Source organism: Gorilla gorilla, chromosome 17, assembly GCF_029281585.2.
Source record: "Gorilla gorilla gorilla isolate KB3781 chromosome 17, NHGRI_mGorGor1-v2.1_pri, whole genome shotgun sequence".
Classification (NCBI taxonomy): domain Eukaryota; kingdom Metazoa; phylum Chordata; class Mammalia; order Primates; family Hominidae; genus Gorilla; species Gorilla gorilla.
This window is the reverse complement of record NC_073241.2, coordinates 100543269-100569143: the sequence shown is the minus strand read 5'-3', so window position 1 is coordinate 100569143 and position 25875 is coordinate 100543269. Positions and strand designations below refer to the sequence as shown.

The following is a 25875-nucleotide window of genomic DNA, read 5'->3' as shown; positions in this document are numbered from 1 at the left end:
GCACAAAACAGAGAAAAAAATACTGTCGAAAACATCGGTGCTGTCAAGAGATACGGGAAAGCCCAGCATTCAATGAAGAAGCAGGAGAAGTGTCTGTGGCCTGTAGGAATTAGAGGTTATGTGGAAGGATTTAGAATATCAATGTGTACCCATTAGAACAGCTGCCTAATACTCAAGAGCCTCAAGCCTTCTGATTTATATACGCAGCTACTACATATGGAATTTGTTAAAAATTAGATTGCCTCTACTTTTTGGGTGGTGTGGGTGGGAGGAGAGGAAGCAGTAGGCTAGAATCAGTCTTTATACATGTCTGAGTTTCCCTACATAGCTTGCAACCACATGGTATTAAGAACTGAATCAGTGTGTTTTGCACAAAAATCTATTAAAGGCTTCTCTTGCTTTGTTTATTGTTTTAATGTTTTTTTTTAATTTAAGGTAATTTTAGATTCACCTGCTTTTGTAAATAATAGAGTAATATTTGTTCTGTAATAGTAATACACTTTTGACTCATTTTCACTATCTAAATAAGCAAATATAAGGAATCTAGCCCTAATTTCATTGTTCAGATAAAAGCAAGCATTGAAAACATAAGCATGGAAAAGTAATAAAACATTAGAGAGAGATTAAAATAATCAGATTGTTTTTTGATGCCAGAATTCCATGTTTTGAAACCATTTGTGGATGGATATGATTTACCTGCATACCAGTTTAATGGAAACCTCCATGGTTCATATATTATTGATTTTACAGTTTCAATGGGTAGAAATGGCTTTGCTCATATTCACCTTCCTGTTTTTCATAAGCTCAAATTTTTGGTTTTTGAATTTTTATGTGAAATTGATCCACGTTATTCTTTTTGTCCTTCTGTAAGTCTCAGAGCTTACACTTTTAAGAGAATTTGCCTCAACATATGAAATATGTGGCAAATTCCATGGGCATCTGGCAAGTAACATGTGCTTTTTAAAAAATCACTAATTTTTTCCTAATAGAATTCCTTTATAGGAAGCAATAGTCATACTTATGAGTAGTATTCCTTAGAAGAAATTATGCAATCTTGGAGTAGAAAGGATATAATCAATTATTTCCAAACTCTTCTCTTTACAGAGGAGGTAAATAATCCCCAGAGAATCGTAGCAATTTGGTCCTGGACACAGGTGTATAGTATTACACATAATGAGAATCAGGTGTCCTGACCCCTAATCTAATGCTTTGGACATCAGACCAGCTGCCTGCCAGCAATTAGACAATCACCTGTAGTGTCAATATGTATTTAAAAAGGCTTTAAAAATGACAAGTAAAAATTATGTTGACATCTTTAACTATTAACAAAAAGGTGAAGAGAATCCCAACTTCTTCTCCAGACATTGTAAAGGTAAAACATAGAAATTTCCCATAGAAAATGTTAGAGGTTTTTAGGGTTGAGGGGAGAGAGACAGATCTCAATTATAAAATACTTGGCAACTGAAGAAACTTCAAATATTATTACTATAAAAGAAATCAGAAATATTTCTAGGTTGCTTACATAGAATAATATACTGAAAATTGACTAACGATTGCATCTCTCATTCAGATATTTTAAAATTTTATTTCTGTAAATGGGAAGCAAAAGGCATAAAGCCTTCTTTAAATTTAATATTTTAAATTTAGAATCAATTATAGTTTTTTTTATTCCTACATCATTACAATATTAACAGGTTTTCTAACATTAGCCACAAGTTCCTGCATCAGTGCAGAATATCTCAATTCAGAGGGTGAATTATGGAAATTAAATAATTATATATAAATCAAATATTTTCACTTCTATTTAAGACCTAATACAGAAAGCTTAAATGTTCATATTGTAAGGAGGAGTTCCCAGTAATGCAACTATTTTGAGAGCCCCAAGCTAAACTGGGGTTTCAGTACCACATCCACCAGCAGCCCTGACCCACTAGGAAATGAAGGGGAGGTGGATCCACGTGTTCACAGCGTGCCTTTCACAGCTCTTTCTATTACCTGGTGGATGGCCTAATGTCTGGTTGTCTCACCCACGACCAGAAGGTGACTCACAAGGGAAACTTGATTATACCAGCAGACGCCCTTATCGCTCTAGTCTGACCCGTGTGCAGTTTATGCCTGCCTGGCTCTCCCTCTGGTGGAAGGAGCCTGACCTTGTGTTCTCCACAGCTGGGGAAGTCCCTTTTTCTTCGGATGGAAGGTGCAAAATCAACCCACCACCACAGCAGAAAATGAGCTCAAGGATTTATTACTTTCAGATTCTGGGAAAGGAGAGTGTAATGAGTTAGGAGAACAGTAACGAGTCATTCATGCAAGTATGAAGAGGCAGGCAGAGAGAAAGAATACGCGTGGCAACCAGCAGTGCATATGTAAAGCAATAGGGCGTGGGTAACTTTAAGTTCATGGGGAAATGCCTGAATGGTCCCTTTAAAGGAGGCAGTGGGAAAGTGGGAGCCCCCGCCTGCTAGGCAGGAGAGATGCCCTAAGTTCTTAACTCTGGCCACCAGCTTGAGCCATTTGGGTGTGGCAGAGAACTGGAAACTGTGTCACAGGTAACTGAGACCTGCTTCTGGTCTGAAAACGTTAGAACTATATTCAAAATAAAGGACAAGGCGATATAAAAATCATAGAAATTCACTACAGCAACTAACATAAAGTCTTCCAATGTAAGAACATATTTTCTATTCTCTGATGTGCTTTAATTTCATAGGCCATAGTAGCAGATAATGTACATCTCTTTAAAGAATAAAGTGGGGCCATGGTAATAAATATGTAAAACATACATGAAGATGTAATTTTATTAAAGATTTAATGAAGACTGCAGTGAATTGATAAAAAGAACTAAATTACCTATGGAAATATCCCTATAATATGTTAGTGTATAATTTGCCTTTCTTGTTAACAGAAAAATTCAGATATATTTTTACTTAATATTGCTAAGATCATAGATTAAATTAGTGGTAAAGTCATCTATGAAATTCCAATTTACCAACAGCCAGTCAAATTCAATTATATTTTGTAATGCTATGATTTGTTAGTTCCTGCATTTTACTGTCAGTATTATCTAAATGTATGTTAAAGTATGACATAAAAACATTATTTTCAAAATGTAACTTCTAAGGTAAACTTAATCCTATACTTCACAGGGATTAATGTAAAGCAGAAGCACACACAAATATACATGCACATTTAAGAACTGTGTTTGCACTTTCTCTTTTTCATAAGTAGAAATCATACTTCATTAAGGTTTCTTGCAAACATGTTTTAAAGAGCTGAACTTTTTGTCATAATGAATTACAACTTGATGAGTTAAAGGAAACAGTAAAGTTGTCAAAATAGGATAAGAAATAATTTTTGATGCTCAACACAAATTCATTGGAGACAATGGAGCACGTGTGGTAACTTGGCTCTCGCCCATTTTTCTCTATCCACAGCAAATATCTTCTCAAAATAGGAAGATGCTCCACACTTATCTCAGGAAAGTATTTCATTGCTAGCGGCAGTGTAGTCAAAAGTTTTGAAACTCTGCTCATTATGTGAAGAAAGAGCTTAACAAGCATGCATGAAATACTGTACTGCCTCTAACTTGCTCTTCTTTCTGGATTTACAGAGTTTAATGAATCATTTAACAAAAACAGCCTAACTACCCAGGCATATAAAAGTCTGATTCATTCATCACCCAAAAGCCTTAACCACAGGGATGATACAGGGATGTCTGACAAATTGGAATGAGAATTCAACCATTTCTTGCAAGCTGAGTCTCCCACCCTCCAAGTATTGTTAAGGGTTACATAATATATTTTCCCCCTTATCTTTGAATCTTTAAACATTATTTTCTTCAGTCTTAGTTTTATCTCGGAAAAAAAAAATCCTGTCCGTTGGTGGCAAATGTTCCTGAAATCTGGGGTGCTACTTCGCTATGCATTAGCTGGATTGGGCACAGTGGTTTATACATAGCAAGAAATAGCAGCTCAGCAAACACATTTGAATGAGGAAATCAATGCATGAGTGAGTGAAAAATGGAAAAGATTCAAATGAAATGGGTACTGATTTCAGTGCGACGGGACTTTCTAAATCTCTCTGACCACTTAGACATCTTAGCATATAAGTCTGTTCTCACAGTGCTATGAAGAAACACCTGGGACTAGGTTATTTATAAAGGAAGAAGTTTAACTGACTCACAGTTCAGCATGGCTGGGCGGAAGGCAAAGGTGATGCAAGTACCCTCCTCCCAAGGCGACAGGAAGAAGACTGCAAAAGGGGAAGAGGCCCTTATAAAACCATCAGATCTCGTGAGAACTCACTCACTATCACGAGAACAGCATGGGAGAAACCGCCCCCCATGATCCAATCACCCCCCACCAAGCCCTCTCCCTTGACACATGGGGATTACAATTCGAGATGAGATTTGGGTGGAGACGCAGCCAAACCATAACACTCAGGTATTAACGCATGTCAAAGGGATTGCTACCAGCTTCCTTTTATGGCCAGAGTCACTTGACAACCTAAGTTGCTATTAGAAGTTGAGCACTTCTGTGTGGAAGGACAGAGGAAAAAAAAAATCTTCCCACTCAAGGTACTTAGAGGCATAATTAGAGTGGGACTGATAAAACACGGGAAGATCCAGTGCATTGACTAGGGAAAGGAGAGTTTAGCCAGATCGTCCATTTCCTCCTACAGATGCTTGTCTTATAAAATGAAAAGCAAAGCAAAACAGAATCATCTTCATTTCACTAACGTAGGCTTCAGAAACGTAGAGTTGTAACCTTATTTCTTTCTGGGGCTGTCCAGGTAACCCAGGAAAGAACAGTTCATCCCTGTGTACTTGAGTTCCTTTCTCTCTAAAATTAGGATATTAATTTTGACATCTGAAGGCTGTTTGAGAAAAAATGAAATTTTATTCCTGAAATTGACTTAAAAACAGTTAAGTGCTATACAAATCTAAGTTGTTAAACTTTTAAAGATGAGTTGAAGCTGACAGCTGAAGGAGGCAGAAATTGGTACTGAATATTTATGTTAAACCTAGAAATTTCTATAGCCAGAAGTGCAAGTCAGAATTATTGCAAAGTATGCTCACAAGTTCCAAAATTGTTGAAAATGACATCTCTGCCTGACAGCTACAAGGGAACTTATCCAGTGAGTCTTCACCTCAAAGTAACTAAAGAATATTTTTTTAAAAGACAAAAACACAAGCCTATGATTATATCCTTTCTGTCCATCTTCCTGGCTCAAATACCTGGGGTCTGTTTCAGTCATGTGTCCCTTTAAATCCATCGGGTGATACATCAAGACAGGTAATAGCGATTCCTCAACCTCTAATTTATGCCTCTTATTCTGTTTCTCTTTACTGACAATCTCCATTTTTCTATAGGAAGACAAATCCTAGTTTGTTAAAAAAAATTGTAAACATAAACAAGCAAAAATAAAAACTGGGGGAAATGATTGGGGTTAAATAGCAGAAATTTGCAAATTAGAAAACCCATTCTGTGCTCATTATCCGTGAGTAAGGAAACACATACTGGACTGGAAACAAATTGAACTTAGAAAAAGATGCACAGGTTATGGTATTATTAAATGCATAACACATATAAAGACTTCCTTCCTTCCCGCCCTCCCTTCCTTTCTTCCTTTTTCCCTCCCTCCCTTCCTCCCTTTCTTCCTGCCTTTCTTCGTTCCTTCCCTCTTCCTCTTCATTTTTCTTCCTCACTTCTTTCCATTTTCCGTCTTTCCTAACTTCCATCTTCCTTCTATTCCTCACCTCTTATGTCCAGTTTTCTATTTCCTTATTCCTTTCTCTCTTTTTTTGTTTCAACTTTTTGATTTCTCTCCTTTTCTCTGTATGTTTTATTATTTTTCCTTCTTTTATCTTCCTTTTTTCTTTCATGGTTTTTTTTGGCTTATATGTATTAAAGTCAGCCCTCTGTATCCACAGCTTCTGCTTCTATGGATTCAAACAGCTGTGGATAGGAAATATTTAAAAAAAAAGAACAATAAATACAAATTTAAAAGTTCTCTATAAAAACTAAATAACACTTTATATTTAGTATTATAAATTATCCAGAGATGATTTAAAAGGAGAAGGTGCATTGGTTATATGCAAATTCTACCAGCCTGGGCAACATAGCATGACCCTGTCTTTATAAAAAATTAAATTAAATTTAAAAATAGAAACTAAAATAAAAAAGACAAAATGGATAGACTGTTTTTTGTTTTTTGTTTTTGAGATGGGGCTCTTGCTCTGTCACCCAAGGTGGAGTGCAGTGGTGCGATCTCAGCTCACTGCAACCTCCGCCTGCTGGGTTCAAGCAATTCTCCTGCCTCAGTCTCCTGAGTAGCTGGGATTACAGGTGCATGTGACCACGCCCAGCTTAGTTTTGTATTCTTAGTAGAGACAGGGTTTCACCATGTTGGTCAGGCTGCTCTCGAACTCCTGACCTTGTGATCCGCCTACCTCGGCTTCCCCAAGTGCTGGATTACAGGCGTGAGACTGTTCTAAACATACGCTGCTAGAAGGAAACATATGCTGCCACTATTTTATAGAAAGGACTGTAACAATGGTGTATTTTGGTCTCTGTAGGGAATCCTAGAACCAGTCCTCCATGGATGGTGAGAGACAACTGCATATTATATTATGTAATAGAAACATATTGATCTTATAACTGGAAAAATCTTCTACATATATATAAAATATTTAGATTTCAAATAAGCTGTTCAGAAAAGACAGACTGAAAAAGAGTTCACCTCTTGAAGTCTTCAGTAATCTATTGGCTCTGGGTACCCTGTACTTTCTTCAATAAAATTACTCCTTGATTTGAAGAAAAGTGACTGAAGAAGCTGCAGGAAATTCATCTTCCAACATTCCAAACTAATTCTACTTCATGAAATTATAGAAGACCTCCCTTGCACTCATTACCCAAATAGAAGAAACTGTCTCAATCTGCCATAAAAAGTGAAGGAAGTGACCAAAGTGGCTTCTCGCTTTACTGACATATAATTGACAAATAAAAATGATAGATATTTAAGGTGTACAACATGTTTTGATATGCATATATTTTGTTAAATGATTACTGCAATCAAGCTAATTAACATATCACCTCACTTAATTTTTTGGTGATGAAAATACTTCTCTTTTAGTAAATTAGTAAATTCAGTAAATACTTCTCTTTTAGCAAATTTCAAGTGTACACCACACAGTTATTAAATACCGTCACCACCTTGTTAAGTCTCCAGAACCACAGTGTTTCTTGACATTTCTGCGATTGCCAATAACACTAAATCAAGTCCATGAAAGGTTATCGACAATAGCTTTCATCACAATCAATGAGAAAAGTTCTCTGTTTAAAATAACATCACATACAAATACTCATAAATGTCTTTAGAGCAATGTAAATAAATGATTTTTATTTCTGAATAAAATAAAAGGTATGTTAACAAGATGATCTGTTTTATTATATCATGTTCGTATATGTAGGAAAGAAAAAGAACCAGCCTAGCAAGATATTCCAGATTTAAACTAAGACTACATTTACATCTAGAAAAAAAAACAAACAAACAAAAATATATATACACACACACATATACATGTACAAATATACATCTGTAATACATATACTTTAAAATGTATTGAATACTGCATTAAATGGAGATAATTTTATAATAAATACAAATAACTGACATTGTAACATAAAATGTATATGCCTAGATAATGTCTAGATGTCAAGATAAGAAGCATATGTATTATTTTAATTGCATGAAAACATGTTTATTAATGCATATATACACTTCATATTCAAATTACTATATTCACATCTTTGTCTACCTGTGCCTTACATCACAGTATACTAAACTATTTATGTAAATAAGTAAGTGTACATGGCAAAACAAAAATATTGCCCTATTTTACAACTTCTCTTGTTTAGTAGTTTAAGGAGCACACTGAATTATAATTAAAAATATCAGTAAAGTGACATTTTGAAGAAAAAATGGCAATGAATGAAAGAAGCTGGACATACTTTAAGCCAAATACTAGTAAGCATATAGAGGACAAGGACGCTGTGCCACGTGTCATTCAGTAACTGCCATGTGTGCGAGACTTTAAAAAATCCTCCTGCCCTTACAACATAGCTTTCCCACCAACGTTCTTGATGGTGATAATGATCTTATTTTCTAATACATGTAGTTAATATTCCCCATAGAAAAACATATTTAAAAGAATGGCAAAGGGAGAAAAAATGTTATATATGCACACACATAGAGTTAGATAATCACATTTGTATATATTCTATTATTTTTAATGCATCCACATATAAATCCACCATTTATTATATTCCATTAAAAATACTTTGAATTCCAAAAAAGCTTTAAAATACATGATTCTAAAATGGATAGAAGGCCAGGTATGGTGGCTCATACCTGTAATCCCAGCACTTTGGGAGGCCAAGGCATGATGATTCCTTGCCTTGGAGTTCAAGACCAGCCTGGGAAACGTAGCATGACCCTGTCTTTATAAAAATTTTAATTTAATTTAAAAATAGAAACTAAAATAAAAAAGACAAAATGGATAGACTGGTATTTTTTTTTGTTTTTTTTTTTGTTTGTTTGTTTGTTTTTGAGATGGGGCTCTCACTCTATTACCCAGGCTGGAGTGCAGTGGTACGATCTCAGCTCACTGCAACCTCTGCCGGCTGGGTTCAAGCAATTCTCCTGCCTCAGTCTTCTGAGTAGCTGGGATTACAGGTGCATACCACCACGCCCAGCTTAGTTTTGTATTTTTAGTAGAGACAGGGTTTCACTATGTTGGTCAGGCTGGTCTCAAACTCCTGACCTCATGATCTACCTACCTCGGCTTCCCAAAGTGCTGGATTACAGGCATGAGACTGTTGTAAACATATGCTACTAGAAGGAAACATATGTTGCCACTATTTTATACTATGACATATCGTGACTACATGCAATGTATTAAGCTACAGAAGAGTATGGTATAGAAGAATAGAAAGCATTTATCCTCTATGTTTACCTTTTCTGAACAAATCTAAGGCTTATTTCAGAGAAAAGTACCTGAACCAAATAATGTAAATAATAAGATCCTAGACTTTGCTGTTTATCTAATGCATGCCTAGATGTTTACCTTAATTTTATCATAAATAATGTCACATAAAAGCACGTATCTTTCAACGGCCTACTGTTCTCACTTGGATCTTTGGAATGGGGGATATTATAATTTAAATGTTATTAGTTCTTATGTGTTAAGCTTTTCTGCAATGTTTGGAAGGTAAAAATCCAAACAGACTGAGCATTTTCTATGTCCATTTTCTTGTTCCATTTTATTTCTCCCCCTTGTGGGCTAAAATGAAAATTTTGTAATTAATATTCTTCGTATTGCCTCTTTAATACCATTCTTTTTAGAAATACCTGGTTATTTAATAAAGTCATTTGTTTAAGCAGATTCTTTAAGCAAACAGATTGCTCCTTGGGAACAGACATCTTCAGAAGTACTTTAACACTTTCACAAGGTTAGTCATTAATACTTTATAGAAGTCAGTTAATAAAAAGGAAAGAATATAACTCTTTCCTATACTAACTCTTTCATAAATTGAGAATAAAGATTTGTACTTAGAATATACATTAACTAGTGGACTCTAGAGTTGGATTAGTCAACTATTATAGCAATGAGGACATCATAAAATTACCTGTAGAGCAATTTAAGGGATAGCAATCACTCATGGAGTGCCTTCCTGCAAGGCAGGCATCAGGACAGCTATTCCTAATTTATTACCTAACTTAATCATCTCAACTTTCCAAGATACATATGCATCTCTACTTTCCCATTGAAAATAAAAGAAATACTGAAATTAAATAAATAACATTTTAAATGTCAAAACCCAGAAACTTTGGATGGTAGGACCAAAATTAACTTCTGAGCCCATTCCCATTCCCTTCTAATACATTACCTTACCTCAAGTGGGAGGAATTAAACAAACCAAAATATAAATGCTTTTGTTGTTGTTGCTATTCTACTTAACCTGATAAAGAAATAAAGGTTTAATCATGTGCATATGCATTATTCCTTTCCCTTAAAATTTGGATACTGCAGAAAGAACAATAAATGTTTGTGTATAAAACATATTTACTTTCTTTAAAGGGTTCTTACATTCTTATCATTATTCTTTCACCATTACAGTACATTCATCATTTTTTTCTTATTTAATCTGTTTCTGTGCAAAATAATGATCACGGAAAGTTACAAAATGAGTCAGATGGACCACAGTAATAATAATTATTATTATAATAAACATTTGAATGGGGTGAAACAGAACGGTGGCAAGAAAAGTCATGTCCATCTGAAAAGTAGCAAAATAAACAAGCAGTAGAACCATGGCCATCAATGATTGGATGAAATGAATGAAACTTTTTGAAATTTTAAGTTGACTAAATGTACTTTTCTCCAAAACAAAGTTATGCTTTTGGAGATATCTGGGTACATTCATTAAGCCTTATCTGTTTAACTTTAGGTTCTTTTGTATTATAAACATTCTAGCATGTTCTCCAAATCTTCCCAGCCCACTTCCTTATTGCAGGTTCCCAGCAGCTTTATGATGAGGCTTCCACCCAGGCATGTACATGGCTCAGTGACACCAAGCAATACCACATTTGATTTTATCGAACATGAGACAGACACAGAATATGGATGGAAGGCAGCATTTCTCCATGGAATAGAGAAAATGAGATTAAGCTGTCATGGGTTAATCAAGTTCATGTTTTTGTGCTGTTCTTTTTATGTAGCATGTTAAAAAACCCAACAAATTATTTAAAGTAAGATACATTGTATATTATAAGAGAAACCCTTCTTAATAAAGGGGTGATTTAATGCTTCTCAAATCAAATGGTCTTGATACCCATGAAATGCTTATCAATATTAATAAACTGCAATTAATATAAAAATTCAGAAACAAAAAAACTGTATGTTTACATTTGAAAGAAGATCAAACTGAAAAAAAAAGCAGTCTGTTTGGAAAGAAACATTTTAAGAATATCAATAAATTAAATATTCAATTACCTAAGTTAAAGAGCCATTATAATCATGTATTATTTTAGAATAAAATATAACATTTTGTTTTCTTAAATAGATAAATATGCTGGAGGACTAGGTTCTACAGTCTTTAGTTTTCCTATTACTATTTTGAACACCGGTTACAAGAGTGTTGCAAGAAGATAAACAATTTATCAAGATATGAACTATAAAAATTTTCCCTCTAGGGAATTTATTTCTCTAATGATTTTACCTCATTGAGATATGAATTTATCAATTCCCATTATTTGTTTGAAACATATTTTAAATACTAAATTTAAAGCTATACTTCTAAGCTCTACTATATTCTTTAAAAAATATATTTGGGGTTTTAAATTATACTTTGATTTTTTGGTCAATTATTTTGATGAAGGTGTCACTCTTGAATATCACAAAACTATTTTCATTTGCTTTGGGTATATATCCAAATCTTTTTAAGGTTAAAATTACCCTACTCAGGCTGTGGCAGCAAAATTTTGAGATAGAACCCAATATTCTTTTTTGAATAATTCAAATATACAAATCTTGAAATATTCAAATAATAGAATATTTGTGAAATTAAGACACCAGATATGTTTGCTTTCTGTTCATCAAAAATTATCCTGAGTGAGCATGGCCTAATCTGAAGGAGGAGATTTAGAGCATGAGAGAGATTCTGCTGCTGGCACTGAAGAAGGCTGCCATATTGTGGGCGGGGCTTATGGAGAGAGCGCATGCCAAGAACCTGAGTCTCTAGGAGCTAAGAGCATTCCCAGCTACGGAGAAAACAGGGACTTCAGTCATATAGTAGCCAATGCATTCTGCCAACTGTTTGAGACATCTCAGAAGTGGATTCTTCCTTAATAGAGCCTCCAGATGAGGATATATCCAGCTGAGACCTGCTTCTGCCTTATGAGACACTGAGCAGAAGGCCTATCCAAAACAAGCAAGGCTCCTGACCTATGGAAACTGTGAGATGATAAACCTGTGTTAAGCTGCTACATTTCTCATAATTTGTTCTGCAGCAATAGGAAAAGAATATACTGTTCCTTCCCCTACAATGACATAAAATAGAAGATAGCACAATTAGGTACATTTAGGCCATTATTCAAAATCTGTCTGAAAAAAGTTGGAGAATTGATAATATTTTACACACACTAAGTTAGGACAATGAGAAATTAATGAGTTATTATTCTATTTTCAAAATCCAGTAGAGCTATATAGCATTTACAAATTTTTATTCATGCTATAATCTACATTTGGACATTTTCTCCTTTCCCTTTCTCAATTGTTTTTCTTGTTTTTCAAAGAGAGATTGTAATGTTTTTAGTTATTCCTGTCTAAAATTTTCAGAATAATTGCATTTACAATCATATCAGACTCTTGTAAATAAGGTTATATTATTGACATTATTGTTTATTACTACATCTTTTGTCACTATTTTGTTAGTTGCCACTAATCCCCCAAAATATATCCTTTGGTTTTCCCATTGTTATATATTATTTTCCAATGGCTCCCTAATTAAATGGATTTTTAATTGGGAATACTGAAATACTCTAGAGTTAGCAGTTACATAAATACTGAAGATTGTTCTGAGAGTGATTTACCCCAATTTTCTAAAATAATTATACTTTAAACTTATTTATATAATCATTTGAGAAACATTATAAACAGGAATTAGAAAATTGTATATGGTAATTCTGTCTAAAAATAACACTGCAGCACATTTTGAAAGGAATAGTATGCGTATATTTGAGATTCTATTATGCAGTCTTTGTCTCTCTCACATCTCTTTCTTACATTCCTATTTTAAACATCTAGCAACGACTTTTCTGGAGCCTCAGGTAAATGGTTCCCTCATCTAACTTCAACTTTTATAAGCAAATAATGAGTGTTTTCACTTCTCTATTTAATTAAGAAGATCACGATTTGATTTATATTTACCTTCCATCGTATGTCATGGGATTGAGCTAATTTTAAATATGAATAATTCATGGTGCATTTTTATTTTTATATAGTTTTTATTTTAATTTTATTGTTGTGTCATTGAGTGTCCTTTTTTGTTTCAGAGAAAAAGCTAAGTTGTATCAAAAATTGAGTTCCCTGGATAATCAAATGATGTCATATTTGATATTACTTTGAAAAAACAACTTAAAGCCATGTGATAAAAATTACCTTATTAAATCCTATGACAACCCTATGAGATGTGTGTAAAAACCTGGCCACAGGTAACAAAGCTATTAAGTCAAAGGTTGGAAATGATCTGGGAAGTCTGCCCTCAGTGTGTTGTGCTCTATGACATGCTGCACTGAAGCTGTGGCTCATAGACCTTTATGGGTAGGCTAAGACTTTGAACCCTATTCTCCATGGAGTGGGGCCTCAGTAAAGTATTATTTACTGTGTCCCCCCCAAATCTCACCTTGAATTTTAATATTCCCCACATGTCAAGGGTGGGGCCTGGTGGCGATAACTGAATCATGGGGGCAGTTTCCCCCATACTGTTCTCATGGTGGTGAATAAGCCTCTCAAGATCTGATGGTTTTATAAACAGAAGTTCCCCTGCACAAGCTCTCTTGCCTGCCATCATATAAGATGTGACTTTGCTCCTTATTCACCTTCCACCATGATTGTGAGGCCTCCCCAGCCATGGGGAACTGTGAGTGAATTAAACCTCTTCCCTTTATCAATTACCCAGTCTCGGGTAATGATGTGTTTGCATATAGGAGCACGCATTTGCAGGCACCACGATCCTCTGATACCTGGTAAGTGGAAATGATGCTAGAATGTGTCTATAGAGTGTATTGCAATCACCCAAACTTTCTATTTCTAGTTTGTCCAGATTTGGATAAAAAAAAGAAAAGAAAGAAAGCGTCACACCACAGAAAATATTTAATAAATCAAAAAATAGGAAAGAAGAATCTCCATGGGAAACTGGTCCCAAAGTTTTCGAGGGCTCATTGAAGAAATTTTAGTTTACTAATTTTTTTTTAATCCTTTTAGTGGTCAAAAGATCTGAACAACTCCTTGTTTTCAGTTTTGAAACAGTCACATCTCTCTCTACCCACAAGGTAACCATGTAGTGCAGATCCATAAAAAACAGGGAGGAAGGCGCACCAGGGAGAGGCCTGTCCCTCTGGAAGGGGCTCCACCTCTACATCTGCTGAAAGAGAAGGAACCAAACAGGGCTCCAGCACTTCTCTCCTGCAAACAAGCTCCTTTTAAATGTGAAACCCAGTCACCCAGCAGTTCCTTACATAGGTACATCTCTGAATACCAGGCCAGTTCTGAGAGGAAACAAAACCACAAGTTGAGAGAAAAAGGACTATCATGGGCATCTGGTCACTTTCTACGTGATCCATCATACTTCCAGGAATTGGGAGCTACTGGTCTTGGAGTGGAATAGCTTAGACCACATCCACCGGAGGTCACCCTTTAAATAGGCCATCATGAGGAGTGGCAATAAGGTAAATGGCACCAAACAGAGAAGGGCAGGCTGGGCGGCCTGGTGAATGTGAGAGGCCACAGTAGCCATGAGCAGATCTACAAAGTACCCCATGAGGGTGCAGTGAAAGTAGAAGACCTTCTGCATGCGCCCAGAGATGTTGGCAGGTCCAAGGCCACCACAGGAGTCCCCACGGGCTTGATTTTGTAATTGTCATAGTGAAGGTCAAAGCATAGCAGATGACCAGGCATAACAATGTCTCCAATGCCCAACCTGAGGAAGTGGCTCCCAGTGGAACATGGGAAGACCAGTTTTCCAGGCAGAGACAGGCGAGGAACATCACGCCCAACACCGGGCCCCAGGTTGAGCTTCTGGGATAGAACGTAAAGGGGATTTTCAGCCAGCTGCCATGGCCACATTCACCATGACACTGCTATTAAAGATGTAGGCTGAGAAAACTACCTAAAAGACATCAGAGATTAAAAGCCCTGAGAGAAGCAGGCAGGGGACTTTGAGGCCCAACAGGCAGACAAAGAAAATTACAGTGAGACGGAGACCCACAGCCAATGCATCCATGAGAAGTCAATGGCCAGTGAGAACCCAGGTGAGGATGAGCATGACAGATAGAGATAATAACAACAACTCAGCAGCAGTGAAACATCCAGGGAAACCCAGGGAAATCTTGTTCTGAGGTGAATAGAGTCTCGTTAAATACTGGCACATCCGGAGAAGAAGAAAAGCAGAAGTTATCATTGTAAGAACTGCTGTACATATTGTGAAAACTACTTGAGCTCAGTCAAAGAAGCAAAACAACAATAAAAGAGAGACAGATGCTCCAATCGGAAGGAACAGAGCCTGGGTAGATTCAATTATTTGATGCTATTATTGGTGCTGTTGCCATTGAAAGACCCAGAAGAACTATTATTGTCTTTCTGTGTACCCTCTTGTCTTTCTGTCTTTTCTACAGACCAGTCTGTTGAGAATCGGAGGTTGAAATTTGCAACATAGAGATATATAACCTTTTTCAAGGGTATTTAATCTGAAATCTGTACAAATTGTTATTTTAATATTAAACCAAAGCTGATATATTTTCTGGATGAATTTGATAAACATATATCTAAAGCAAAATCATTACTTGGTAATGAAATTAACTACATATATTTCTAATCATTAAGAACAGTAAATAAATACAAATTTAATTAATCTTCAAATGACATATTTAAGAAATAAAAATTCCAGTTTAGGATGCCAGACTGACCACATATGAGCATCTCTTCTTGCCTCCAAGATACCATGAAATTACGTGAAATTATGAGGTATGTTGATTGTAAACTCATAATGATACATAGAAATGGAAGACCATCAGGCTATAAGATAGTTTTACACACATCTATAATTCAAAAAACAAATGGAGGAGTACAATGGATGAAACAAGTTGGAGGAAGTATACCCCAGAGAATTCACAGAACTGCAACTCAGAGACTGAGAAGCCAGAAAATACATGGCTCCAAGTGGATGTGTTCAGGAAGAAATAATCAAAAACTCACCCAACAGATAGCACATTGCATACCTTCACAAAAGCTGAGTGCCCGGGGACATACCACCCTGGGCAAGAATTGGAGAATTATTCTTTCAAGAAATAATACTCAGGAAGAAAGATGAAACTCTTTTTTAAATAAATGAAGGCTAGTGTTTAGACATTTCTCCAGATCTTCACCGTTTAAAGCTCATGAGTCACTAAGTTTGACTTCTGTACTTACCTCAGCAATCGCCTTTGCATTGCCTTGTTCTTAAATATGAATGAGCAAAGAAGACTCTCTGGCCCTTTGAGGAAACACTGCGACATGAAAGGAACCTATCTCTCTGCAGAAAGGAGATTAAAACTCAAAGGAAACACTAACGATTTTTTAAAAGAAGCAGTTTCTTAAAAATGAAACAAAAAAACCTCTAAGTATAATAGTACCTCCCAGGGACTTTAGGATGTATTACATCACGAGACAATAGGCTGTGGAAAGGAGCTCTTGGATATTAAAAATAAAATTGCCATAATAAATTAAGAAGAACTGAAAATATGGTTGCTAAATAAATAATTAAATTTAAGAGTTGGAGAGATGAAATTGTGACAATATCCTGGAAATATAAAACTAAAGATATAAAGAGATCTAGGATACCCCGATTCATGAAGATCCATTGGCGAGTTCAGTGCCAGAACCAGGGTGGGAGCAGCTGCAAAACATTTGTAGTGAATAAAGAAATTAGTTTATCAGTGTAGTTACCTCTGGGTGATTTAATTTCTCAATTTTTCTGTGTCTTCCAGAATGTTTAACAGGGAGGAACCCTATCTTCTGGGAGCTGCAAAACATGCTTGCACCAAAAAGTAAGCCAAGGAAACAGGGAATGAAGTAAAAAACCAAGCATGTTTCATGTGCCTGTGAGATGCCTGGATTCTTCAAGATGGCGAGACCCAAGGAAAGAAAGGTCAAGTTGTCGGCAAGTCACCTCAGGTAGTTGGAGGAGGTTATGTGCAAGGGCATTTCTTCTTCGTGTCCACTGCCACAGCATCCATCCTCCCTGATTTTAGAAAAATCTTACAAAAAATGTGCTAAGAGTTTAAGAAGACTAATTTCAACAAGAAGTATGAGTAGGAATTGAGCTTAAATAGTGTAGTATCTATATATCCATGAAGTGCTAATGGATGTAAGTTGGAAAATGTGGTAATATGCTCATTTGCATAACTTAATGGTATAGATATATACATATGATTAAAGATAACTTTCTAGTTTCAATGAAATTTCATCAGGACACTGACTTAATGCATAGAAAATCTGACAAAGCAGGTACTGAGAACACATATGTCATAAAAGTGATTATGCACTTTTCTAAAATTGTCTTACATTTCTGATAGTTGCAAATAGCCTTTGCAATTTTCTCAGTTGTAGCATAGCACAATATTTAGTTATTGTGCAACATGGTTCAGAAACAATCAGATATTATGGAATCTTGAGTACCCAATTATAAGTCAGATAATACTGTGCACATTACTTGAATCCTCCAAACATGTTTTCTCCTTTGTAAAATGTTAATACTTTTTGTATGTTTATTAAATGTTAATTATTGTCTATATTGAAGTGCTAGAAGTATATTATGTGTCCATCATTATTATTATACTAGGTAATTATTTGCTGATGACATTAGATTTTAGGAGTTAATCTATTATTGTTTAATGCTAGATATTCAAATATTCAAAAAAAAACCAAGCAGAAAGCAGGGATGTCTTTGGGCTGTTCAAAGAATGACAATATGTTAGATCACATGAGAAAAGGATAAAATTCATAGTTTTTGAAATTAGAGAAGTAGCCAAGAGCCAAATCATATGTTAGAGGAAGAGATGAGGATTTTGAATTAATTCTTCATGAGATGGGAAACAACAAGGCAATTTTGAATGCAGAAATGATATGATCTAACCCATATTTTAACAGGACTTTTCTGGCTACTTTATGGAAATAAAATCCTGAGGCTGGCCCGTTAGGGAACTACTAAAATTGTCCAAATAAGAAATGTTAGAGTGTTGGATTAAAAGGTAAGTGAATATGCTGAATGCTGGTCAGATTGTATGCACATTTTTGAAAGTAGAGCTGACAAAATTTGCTTATATGTTGGATTAAGGAAGCAAGACAAACAGCAGAAGCAAAGATCACACTAAGATTACAGTCATACACTATTAAAACATTGGATTATTGATATAGTTTGGTGTGTCCCCATCAAAATCTCATCTTGAATTGTAGTTCCCATAATCCCCATGTGTGATGGAAGGGACCCAGTTGTAGGTAATTGAATCATAAGGAGTGGTTATGCTGCTGTTCTCATAATAGTGAGTGACTCTCATGAGATCTGATAGTTTTATAAAGGGCAGTTCCCTGGCACATTCTCTCTTGCCTGCTGCCATGTAAGCCATGCCTCTGCTCTTCCTTCACCTTCCTCCATGATTGTGAGGCCTCCCCAGGCATGTGGAACTGCGAGTCCATTAAGCCACTTTTTCTTTATAATCTAGTTTCAGTTATTTCTTCATAGCAGTATTAAAATGGGCTAATACAATTACCACTAACAGAGGTGAGGAAATCTGAGGACTATATTTTGAAGTGGAAAATCAAGGGTTCATTTTTAGATACGTGTCTGTGAAAGATGCTTATAGATGGATTAAGAAACACGCATTCACAGCTGGGCACAGTTGCTCACGCCTGTAATCCCAGCACTTTGGGAGGCCGAGATGGGCAGATCACGAGGTCAGGAGATCAAGATCATCCTGGCTAACACAGTGAAACCCTGTCTCTACTAAAAATACAAAAAATTATCCAGGCGTGGTGGCAGGCGCCTGTAGTCCCAGCTACTCAGGAGGCTGAGGCAGGAGAATGGTATGAACCCAGGAGGCGGAGCTTGCAGTGAGCCAAGATCGCGCCACTGCACTCCAGCCTGGGGGACAGGGCGAGACTCCATCTCAAAAAAAAAAAAAACAAAAAAAAAAAACAGAAACACACATACACACACACACACCAATAATCACTAATCCTTGCAAGACGTTTACTGTATTTCCCATCACTTGCTAAATCCAAATTGACCAACAATAGCTGTTAAATGATGCCCCAAAACTTGCTACCCCTGAATACTACAACCTGATTGACAAATCCAGGTTTTCATACCTTCCAAGGATTCAGAGAACAGCTCTCAGAGAAAAACTGTCCTTTCCCAATCCATGCTGTCAGCTCTGAAAGCCATTCACCTTGAGCTGTTGCCATGCTGCAGTGGGTTTATTTAATTTGAGGTAACAGCATTCACTATTGCTTCTCCTTTGAGAAGAACTGGATCAGGACAAGATTCCCATTACCTGGACCGGATACTTTAGTGAAGAAGCACAACAGCACTGAAGCAACATTGCTCTCTCCCCCAACTGGGGCCGGTGTGGCTAGACACCAGATGAGCTCTGATTCTGCATGGAAATCTTTCATTTTGTGTTGAGTGACACTCACATTTTACATTGTTACTATTGTCACTGATAGGGGCTTTTATGTGTGAGATAAAGATGTATTGTTTGTTTGTGACAGAGGGGCGGTAGCACGTGTTTGCTTCTCACCACTAGAATTGTTGTAGACAATGAAGCCAGTGGTCCTCTGACTGCTTATTAATATTTACGTTGATGTGAACACCACCAAACATAGAATATGATATGAATCTCACCAAGGAGAATTTATAAATCCAATGATCAATTTGAAGAATTTTTGACATAAAGAAAATTGTTCTTTCAGAGGCATAAAAGGGAGAAGCCTTCATGAAATTTTCTTTCTTGTCTAAAAGAGATTATTTAAGTGAGGTCATCTTATTTTAACCAATTGTAATAAATCTCATGTTTGTGTCCACGTGTGTGTGTGTTTGTGTGAGTGTGTATGTCTGTGTCAAAATGGGTTTCCTGCCTCTAACCTTTCGTCCTTGAAGAGGAAAGATAATTACATTTTACTGATGAAAACTTAATATTTGTATGAAGCTAGCTCCCATTTGCTTCTCCTGTTACTTTTTTCCTTTTTTCTTCTCCACTCTTTTCTTCTCTCTGGGGGAATTTTAGAGACTCAGTGATCAAAGTTTTGTTTTTTGTCTTTATGTATGTATCCTAAAATATCTAGCTCAGACGAAGTTTGAAAAAAGAGCTAAAAATTATTAAACTGCATTTGTTTTGCTTAAAAACATATGGGCCATGTAAAAAAAAGGCAACAGTAAGAACAACAAAATATAATCTAATTACAGACTTTCTTGCTATTTATAAGATCTGTAGTTGCAATAGAAAGGATGGAACTTATGATTTTGAAAGTCTTTGAAATTTTTTGTTTGTTTGTTTGTTTTTGCTTTTTTGAGATGGAGTTTCACACTGTCACCTGGGCTGGAGTGCAGTGGTGCAATCTTGGCTCACTGCAACTTCCGCCTCCCGGGTTCAAGAGATTCTCCTGCCTCAGCCTCCCAAGTAGCTGGGATTACAGACACCCACAACCACGCCTGGATAATTTTTTGTATTTTTAGTAGAGGTGGTGTTTCGCTATGTTGGCCAGGCTGGTCTCGAACTCCTGACCTCATGATCTGCCCACCTCAGCTTCCCAAAGTGATGGGATTACAGGCATGAGCCACCACTCCCAGCCACCTTTAACATTTTTAATGAATTCAGAGGTTTATAAATTATATTCAAGAATTACGTAGGTTCATAATAGTCCTGAACAAATATATGAATCCTTTGACAAATTAGAATTAGTATATAATAAGGGTATTCTCTAGAATATTGTTTATCTCCTTCCACATTTTATTATATAAAATTAACGTCAACACTAAGTCTAATTTTATTCAATACCAAGGTCAAGCTTTTCATGCTTTACATTTTCTAAATACTCTACATTGGTTTTGAAACTCAAGAAAGTCACAGATATTTTAGGTTTTACATATTATGAAGTTTGGCAGTCCCCAAGACAGCCCTAACTTTTGATACTAGCTGTAAGTTTGGATTCCTAAGACCACCCTCAGATTCAAATAATTCACTGGAAGAACTCACAGAATTCAGAAAAGGCATTATATTTAGCGTTATTTTTTTTTCTTTGCGGCAAAAGGATCAGATTAAATTCAACCAAGAGGCAAGTAGAGTGGGTCCAGGAGTCACCAGATATGCATTTCCAGTTGTCCTCACAGTGGACTCATGTGGATCGTTCCTACTTCTCCCAGATATCTTTGAATATCTTTGAAATTCCAATGAATAACAAAATAATTTGCTCCCTTACCTTCAAAATAGAAGGATAATAAAATGCTTTGGCATTCTCCATTCTTCAATTTTTAATAAATGTAACTATAACAGGAACTTGTTGTTTATATAATTTAACATGCAATGGGAAAAAGAATCTCAGTTAAGAGCTCAGTTTTCATAGTTTCACTATATGCACATAAAATGTATTTGTATAAATCACTTCAATATTTCTTATCTCTCAAGTTAAAGAAATATATTCATGTTCAAGCATCAAAACTGGTGAATGATTCTCCCTATTAACATTTGTTGTGCGATGTTAATGCACATCTCAGTCAGGCACAATCAGTGGCAAATACAGTGGCTTTGTGATGTAAATGGAAAGTCCAGGCAGCTTTGTCCCCATGTCTGTTCTTACCCTTTACAACAGGGGTACCCAATCCCCAAGCCACAGACCAGTACTAGTCCATGGCCTGTTAGGGACTAAGTCACACAGCAGGAGGTGAGTGGCAGGTGAGTGATCAGTGGCAGCATTAGATTCTCATAGTAGTGCAAACCCTATTGTGAACTGCGCTTGCGAGGGATCTAGGTTGCATGTTCCTTATGAGAATCTAATGCCTGATGATCTGTCAGTGTCTCCCATCACCCCCAGATGGGAGCATCTAGATGCAGGAAAACAAGTTCAGGGCTCCCACTGATCCTACCTTATGATGAGTATGTAATAATAATAGAAATCAAGTGCATAATAAATCTAATAATGCACTTGAATCATCTTGAAACCATCCCCCCAACCCCGACCCTGTCCATGGAAAAATGATCTTCCACAAAACCAATGCCTGGTGCCAAAAAGGTTGGGGATTGGTGCTTTACAAACTGTTATTCCCAGGTAATCATGAACACTGTGCTGCTATTTCCAGAATAATCATCAACTGTAACTTAATTCTCCAGGCTATCTTGTAAGAGAGGATTTCACTCTTTCACCTTGATAATGCTGGATAACATAGATTATTGCCTAGAAGGTTAAGAGAAAAATTGGCTGTAAGCTTAAAACACTGGCTGTTTTACTCTACATTGTTGAGGATGTTTCTGGCACGTGTTTTTCCTGCCAAATGAATGACACTAGCAAAGCTGTAAAAGTGAAGCATTAACAGGAATAATGGCTTCAATGAAGGCTTTGAACATTTGAAGATGCATTTTATACATGGTCACATTCCAATGAATATAAATATCTTCCAACTATTGCCTGTTTTCTGGATGGCAGCTTTTCCCTGTCAAAAAACAACTACCTTGCCACTAGCTTAATTTTTTTTCTAGACTATATATTCTTAACTTGGGACACACCAACTTACTTATCTAGTTACAGAGGTACCAGCTTTATAGGGACTATAACCAAGGAGTTTGCAAAAGACAGTTCATCTTCCAGAACTCAACTGTTCTTATCATCTTAAGTCATCAATGGAAATTAAAAGAATAAATATTACCCCAAAATTAAAGTTTGCAAAATTGACAATTGCTGTAGAGATTTTATGCTGTATATCCAAGTATATAATCAACAAAGCCAGTTGCACTCGGCTTTTTCCAAAGACAAATAAGAGAATCCTGCATGATCTGCCAAGATTACTGGTTTGCTAAAAATGACATCAACCTCGGAATGCTCTTGGGCCACAGAAAGAGACTTGACCAGGCACTATCAATCATAAATACTACAGTAAAACTTCACAGAATGGAACTTTGGAGTCACATCTCTCAGTTAAAAGTCATTATGCATCTCCAGCATCTCCATACCAATGGGAGCTATCACACGGAATCTCTCAGGATTCTTCAGAAGCAGGCACATCACAAAGGGGATTGTTTTTCAAAGAACCTTGATGAAGCAACAGGTGGAAAACCTCTACCGAAGATTTCTTGTTTTGTTAGAGTAGGTAGCTCGGCAGACATGGACAGGAGAGGCCCCACCCTGCAGGAATGTCAGGCAGCCATCAGGTGATGCTCAGGTGGTTGTTAAAGTGTCTCTCTAAAATAATAATTGGTCACAGCCAGTGCCAGGGAAAGGTAGTCTCCCAATAAATATAAAACACCTGAAGCTGATGATTAGCTGTCTGATAAGATCTCTGGAGTTGGGCAAGTGCGCTCCAGCATGTGCACTAAGAGGCAAAATGGCAGAGTTTAACTGGCATATGACCATTCTCTGGGAATGTTCAACCGGTAAGGGAAAAATGCCTCAAAGGAGCATGCACACAACTTGAGTAAACACATTCTGCATGAGGCCCCTCTCAAGTGCTGGCAGTCCGCTGCACATGCAGAGAGGCTGCCCCAAGGAAAAATCAAGGCAGAAGAAACACAAACCTCAGAACCATCCAGTGTGTAAAAATCTCAAGTCAACCGTTGGCCAGGGCACTTGGATTTCTCAAGCTGCCCATGTGACCCTCTTCCAAGTGTACTTTACTTCCTTTCATTCCTGTTCTAAAGCTTTTTAATAAACGTTCACTCCTGCCCTAAAACTTGCCTCAGTCTCTCCCTCTGCCTTATGTCCCTTGGTTGAATTCTCTCCTCCAAGGAGGCAAGAATTGAGTTGCTGCAGACCCATCAAATTCACTGCTGCTAGCAGTTTGACTCCTGCATCCTTGTGACCACCAAACATTTCTTCTTCTTCTTCTTCTTTTCCTAGCTGTCTTATTCCTGTCTTTTGAGTTTAAATTCAAGATTTTTAATTAACGAGAATTTAAAAACTTCAAGAAATGTCCTCCTTTAATACTAATGCTTTGATTTATACAAGCGACTCTGTTATTTTGAAAATACCTCACTAATCAGATACAAAATGAGACACAAAGGAAACAAACCTTGACAACCTGGCTCTTCTGCCACATTCTGGGTCGTCTGGATCAAGGAATCCAGATGGAGAGTGGAACTTGGTTTTATGATTAAAACCAGGTAAAACGGTGGGCTGGATAGACAGCCTTTCAAAGACTGTTAATGATTCTAGTTCTTGTGTTTCTAGGCTTCAGAGTTCTACATCGTATCCTACTTACAGCCCTAAATACCTGTTAACTGCCACCCCCTGGACAGATTATTACAGTGACAACAGAAATATAAGTCACATAAGGAGCTGCTGAATGCACTCAAGACTCAACAATCTCCAAAGATAGTGGAAGGCACGAATGGAAATCTGGACTCTGACAATTGTCCTTAGCGTGTTATCTTTTACGCCAATGCTGGCCAAAGAGAAGGACTTAAAACGTTGTACTGATACTTACAAGAACTTAGTTTCCACTGTTTCTTTCCACTACTTTTGCTAAATTCAAATTGACCAACCAATAGCTGCTGAACTAGGACCACACCTTGCTCTTCCTGCATCTTATCCCATGAGCAACACGATTTCAGTTTCCCCATAATTTCCAAGAACTTGCCAGTGAATAATTCTCGGAATAAACTGAACTATGACTGTGAAACTGCCTTTGCAAAAATCATAACTGAGAAAAGACAGTAAAAGAGATGTGTCCTAACTGCCTTCATCTTGCTTTTAACCTCCAAGCTGTCTTATTCATTGCTGGTGTAGGCTAAACTAATTTTGGAAGAAACTTAGTTTATGATTTAACTTTGAAACCAAGATAATAGCAGCCCTTTCCCTAAACAAACCCCCTTCCTTCCTAGAGCCTAGACTGCCTTTGCGGGATTAACAAAATAGCCACAAAATTAGAAATTATGGCTTAGGAGCCATGCAGCTGGAGGGTACAAGAATCTGAACCTCTCCAAATTGCTCCTGAGGATAACATCACTAATGTAAAATCTAAGATCAGTGCTTCAGATGTTTTGCAGACCCTGCGCTTAAAGGATCAGCTGGCACTACCCAGGTCTTGATAAACTGGCTCAGCTGGACTTGTGGCCTCTGCCTAGGAACTGATTCAGCATAAGAGGACAGCTTGGACTCCCTATTATTTTATCTCTGACCTGATCAATCAGCACTGCCAACTTTCTGACCCCCTATACACCAAATTATTCTTGAAAACCTCAGTCTCCAAGTTTTGGGAGAGACTGATTTGAGTAATAGTAAAACTCTGGTCCCCTGTACAGTCAGCTTTGCATGAATTAAACTCTTTCTCTATTGCCATTCCCCTGTCTAGATAAATCAGCTCTGTCTAGGCAGTGGGCAAGATTAACCCACTGGGTTACATCTGGCCTTTCCCAATTCTATCTTATGAAATATTTATCTACTTGGTCCCCACAATATAGTCATCTTGAAATGTGTTTCATGTTGCAATGTTTTAATAAAGGCTTTAGCTAATATCTTTTGATTAGTTTCTCGCCTTTCACGTTCATTATGAGATAACTGTCTACTAAATATCCTAATGGCGTTAATACACAAAGCATAAGATTGTTTTTCACTAACCCTCAACTAGTGAACAGTTCAAGAATTACACAGGACCAGTTATAAATCCTCCAAATTATGTATGTGCAACAAAGACATGTATACATATGTAACTAACCTGCACAATGTGCACATGTACCCTAAAACTTAAAGTATAATAAAAAAAAGAAAAAAAAAAGACAAAATATTCCAGGTAAGCACCAAGGCTAAGAGAGGCCACACTGGTTGACAACAGTCATTCATACACTACCCAGATT

At 36.7% G+C, this 25875-nt stretch overlaps 1 long non-coding RNA gene and 1 pseudogene across 1 annotated transcript; one reads left to right on the top strand and one right to left on the bottom strand.

The window, feature by feature from the left end:
* Positions 1 to 4302: 4302 nt before the first annotated feature.
* On the top strand, positions 4303 to 25536 carry LOC134757407 (uncharacterized). Its single transcript, XR_010131297.1, has 4 exons — positions 4303 to 4439; positions 16804 to 16990; positions 17966 to 18066; positions 24251 to 25536. It is a non-coding gene; the product is annotated as an uncharacterized lncRNA (long non-coding RNA).
* Positions 14403 to 16054, bottom strand: LOC101152270 (signal peptide peptidase-like 3; annotated as a pseudogene).
* Positions 25537 to 25875: the final 339 nt, after the last annotated feature.